Below are 5000 nucleotides of genomic sequence, written 5' to 3'. Positions count from 1 at the left end.
CGGCGGGCAGCCGGAGGCAACGGCCTGGAACGGAGCCAGACTTGAGTCGTTCCGTGTGCCGTGGGCAAAAAGGCAGGGCTGCGGGTCAGCGCAGTTTGGCAAACCTAGCCGCAAGTGCGGGAAGGGCGGAGGAGCACACGGACGCCGCCTTCCCAAACTGAGCCCAAAGTGCCCAGGCATGCCCCCTTGATCTCGCCTAATCAGTGAGCCCAAAATAATTTCAGAGTGTGGAAACCTGATCCAAAAAGGTCGAAAAGAACGGCCAGAGATCAAGTCCGAAAGGGGAAATCAGTAACAAGCAAGCAGAGTAATCATTAACCAAAAAGCGCAAAATTATGTTAAAAGTGTGAAATCATTAACCAAAAAGTCGAAAATAATGTCCAGAGACCAAGTCCGAAAGTACAAATAATTAACCAGTAAGCAGAGTCATCATTAACCAAAAATCGCAAAAGTAAGTAAAAAGTGTGAAATCATTAACCAAAAATCGCAAAAGTAAGTAAAAAGTGTGAAATCATTAACCAAAAACTCGAAAATAATGTCCAGAGACTAAGTCCGAAAGGGCAAATGGTTAACCAGTAAGCAGAGTAATCATTAACCAAAAATCGCAAAAGTAAGTAAGAAGTGTGAAATCATTAACCAAAAATCGCAAAAGTAAGTAAAAAGTGTGAAATCATTAACCAAAAACTCGAAAATAATGTCCAGAGACCAAGTCCGAAAGGGCAAATGGTTAACCAGTAAGCAGAGTAATCATTAACCAAAAAGGGCAAAAGTAAGTAAAAAGTATGAAATCATTAACCAAAAAGCACAAAATTAAGTTAAAAGTGTGAAATCATTAACCAAAAAGTCGAAAATAATCTCCAGAGACTAAGTGCGAAAGGGCAAATGGTTAACCAGTAAGCAGAGTCATCATTAACCAAAAATCGCAAAAGTAAGTAAAAAGTGTGAAATCATTAACCAAAAACCCGAAAATAATGTCCAGAGACTAAGTCCAAAAGGGCAAATGGTTAACCAGTAAGCAGAGTAATCATTAACCAAAAATCGCAAAAGTAAGTAAAAAGTGTGAAATCATTAACCAAAAACTCGAAAATAATCTCCAGAGACTAAGTCCGAAAGGGCAAATGGTTAACCAGTAAGCAGAGTAATCATTAACCAAAAATCGCAAAAGTAAGTAAAAAGTGTGAAATCATTAACCAAAAACCCGAAAATAATGTCCAGAGACTAAGTCCGAAAGGGCAAATGGTTAACCAGTAAGCAGAGTAATCATTAACCAAAAATCGCAAAAGTAAGTAAAAAGTGTGAAATCATTAACCAAAAACTCGAAAATAATGTCCAGAGACTAAGTCCGAAAGGGCAAATGGTTAACCAGTAAGCAGAGTAATCATTAACCAAAAGGCGCAAAAGTAAGTAAAAAGTATGAAATCAGTAACCAAAAAGCGCAAAAATATGTTAAAAGTGTGAAATCATTAACCAAAAACTCGAAAATAATGTGCAGAGACTAAGTCCGAAAGGGCAAATAATTAACCAGTAAGCAGAGTAATCATTAACCAAAAATCGCAAAAATATGTTAAAAGTGTGAAATCATTAACCAAAAACTCGAAAATAATGTCCAGAGACTAAGTCCGAAAGGGCAAATGGTTAACCAGTAAGCAGAGTAATCATTAACCAAAAATCGCAAAAGTAAGTAAAAAGTGTGAAATCATTAACCAAAAACTCGAAAATAATCTCCAGAGACTAAGTCCGAAAGGGCAAATGGTTAACCAGTAAGCAGAGTAATCATTAACCAAAAGGCGCAAAAGTAAGTAAAAAGTATGAAATCATTAACCAAAAAGCGCAAAAATATGTTAAAAGTGTGAAATCATTAACCAAAAAGTCGAAAATAATGTGCAGAGACTAAGTCCGAAAGGGCAAATGGTTAACCAGTAAGCAGAGTAATCATTAACCAAAAAGCGCAAAAATATGTTAAAAGTGTGAAATCATTAACCAAAAACTCGAAAATAATGTGCAGAGACTAAGTCCGAAAGGGCAAATGGTTAACCAGTAAGCAGAGTAATCATTAACCAAAAATCGCAAAAGTAAGTAAAAAGTGTGAAATCATTAACCAAAAACTCGAAAATAATCTCCAGAGACTAAGTCCGAAAGGGCAAATGGTTAACCAGTAAGCAGAGTAATCATTAACCAAAAAGGGCAAAAGTAAGTAAAAAGTATGAAATCATTAACCAAAAAGCACAAAATTAAGTTAAAAGTGTGAAATCATTAACCAAAATGTCGAAAACAATGTCCAGAGACTAAGTCCGAAAGGGCAAATGGTTAACCAGTAAGCAGAGTAATCATTAACCAAAAAGGGCAAAAGTAAGTAAAAAGTATGAAATCATTAACCAAAAAGCACAAAATTAAGTTAAAAGTGTGAAATCATTAACCAAAATGTCGAAAATAATGTCCAGAGACTAAGTCCGAAAGGGCAAATGGTTAACCAGTAAGCAGAGTAATCATTAACCAAAAATCGCAAAAGTAAGTAAAAAGTGTGAAATCATTAACCAAAAAGCGCAAAAATATGTTAAAAGTGTGAAATCATTAACCAAAAACTCGAAAATAATGTGCAGAGACTAAGTCCAAAAGGGCAAATGGTTAACCAGTAAGCAGAGTAATCATTAACCAAAATGCGCAAAAGTAAGTAAAAAGTGTGAAATCATTAACCAAAAATCGCAAAAGTAAGTAAAAAGTGTGAAATCATTAACCAAAAACTCGAAAATAATCTCCAGAGACTAAGTCCGAAAGGGCAAATGGTTAACCAGTAAGCAGAGTAATCATTAACCAAAAATCGCAAAAGTAAGTAAAAAGTGTGAAATCATTAACCAAAAACTCGAAAATAATGTCCAGAGACTAAGTCCAAAAGGGCAAATGGTTAACCAGTAAGCAGAGTAATCATTAACCAAAAAGCGCAAAAGTAAGTAAAAAGTATGAAATCATTAACCAAAAACTCGAAAATAATGTGCAGAGACTAAGTCCGAAAGGGCAAATGGTTAACCAGTAAGCAGAGTAATCATTAACCAAAAAGCGCAAAAATATGTTAAAAGTGTGAAATCATTAACCAAAAACTCGAAAATAATGTCCAGAGACTAAGTCCGAAAGGGCAAATGGTTAACCAGTAAGCAGAGTAATCATTAACCAAAATGCGCAAAAGTAAGTAAAAAGTGTGAAATCATTAACCAAAAATCGCAAAAGTAAGTAAAAAGTGTGAAATCATTAACCAAAAACTCGAAAATAATCTCCAGAGACTAAGTCCGAAAGGGCAAATAATTAACCAGTAAGCAGAGTAATCATTAACCAAAAAGCGCAAAAATATGTTAAAAGTGTGAAATCATTAACCAAAAACTCGAAAATAATGTCCAGAGACTAAGTCCGAAAGGGCAAATAATTAACCAGTAAGCAGAGTAATCATTAACCAAAAAGCGCAAAAGTAAGTAAAAAGTGTGAAATCATTAACCAAAAAGTCGAAAATAATGCCCAGAGACTAAGTCCGAAAGGGCAAATGGTTAACCAGAAAATCCGTCGAATAATGTCCAGAGACTAAGTCCGAAAGGGCAAATGGTTAACCAGTGGAAGGGCGATCAAGCGGAAAAATTTGCCCCGGTTACCCGGGATGGAGTTCCAGAGGTCCGGCCAGAGTTGTCAAATTCGTCCCGCTGATCGGACGCTTGTCATTCGGGTGGCTGGGGGTTGGCGGGGTATCTGCACAGTAGTAGGAGGTGGCAAGTCGGGACTTGGACGTTTATTCCAAGAGTCCACCCGAGCCTCCAGGTCTGCAGAGACCGACCCTAGCTGCCGCCCAACCGACTTTTAAGCCTTTTTCGGATGGGGATTTTTTCCCATTTTCGTCCATTTTTCGGGTTTTCTGTCGGGCTTAATAGGCGGCAGCCTGACCCCCGGCCGAGGCGGGGGGCGCACTCTCCCTTGCGTAAGGGTCCGGATTTGCCCCGGAAAGTGCCCCCGACGGCCTCCCGACCCGGGTGCCTGCAGGGCGGGGGAAAGGGTAGTCCCAGCCGCAGGAAATCATTAACCAAAAGACTTAGCCGTCGGGGCAGAGGCTAAGACCCGGGCTGGTGAAATCATTAACCAAAAGGAATGCACCCTTTTCCGAAAGTGCAGGCCGAAATAAGGCGAGCCTTGGGCCGGGAAGGCCAAAACCCCCAACTCATGGAAGTGTATGGGGTCGGACTCGGCGACTTTCCCGGGCCCCGAGTTGACCTTTCCCCACGGGGGCGGTCAAGTTGCTCCCGCCAAGAGGGCACGTTGCATTTGCTGCCGCTCTAGTCCCCGGGCTAGTTAATCAGTTGCCGTCGGAAGTCCCGATGCCGAAATGAAAAATGGCCGTTGCGGCGATTTGGCGCCTCATTTTCGGAAGGACTACCGGCAGGCAACCCGCCGAATTGACACTTGCGATTCGGGTGGCTGGGGGTTGGCGGGGTACCCGGAGATTTTCGGGAACTCGATTTTCAGAACTTTTGCTGGCAGCGGTTGCACTTGCAAAGTGGCCGAAGAAGTGCTCCCTCAAGGAAGGACCTTCTTTTGAAATAAAAGACCTTCCGAAGAGTGCCTGGAAGTCATTTATGAGCATTTAAGGGTAAATCTGGCGGACTTTCCATGCTCTGTTGCCGGCTCTGAAATATCGCACAGTTGGGTCTAGGCCGGTAGACTGGCTGTGAAAACAGACAAAGTGTTTTGGCGAGCGAGAGAAAACAAGGCCTTGGAACAGATTGGGGGGTGCGGAGGCACACCACACCCACAGGAAAAGAATTAATAAAAAAAAAACCAAAGTCTTATGACATGTCTGTTGGTACAGTGAGAAAAGCAAAGAAGGGAGGCTGCGATGGCAGAGCAAAGCCGACCTTCATACAGATATACATGTCAAAGAAAGAAACTATGCCCGCAAAAGACTTGGTGCGAAATAACAAGGCTCCTTGTGAACGGTTATCTTTGTCTGTCAGGCGCAGATTGTGGCG

This window comes from Heterodontus francisci, unplaced genomic scaffold (assembly GCF_036365525.1).
Source record: "Heterodontus francisci isolate sHetFra1 unplaced genomic scaffold, sHetFra1.hap1 HAP1_SCAFFOLD_2187, whole genome shotgun sequence".
NCBI lineage: Eukaryota > Metazoa > Chordata > Chondrichthyes > Heterodontiformes > Heterodontidae > Heterodontus > Heterodontus francisci.
The sequence above is the reverse complement of the archived record's forward strand: the minus strand, read 5'-3'. Positions refer to the sequence as shown.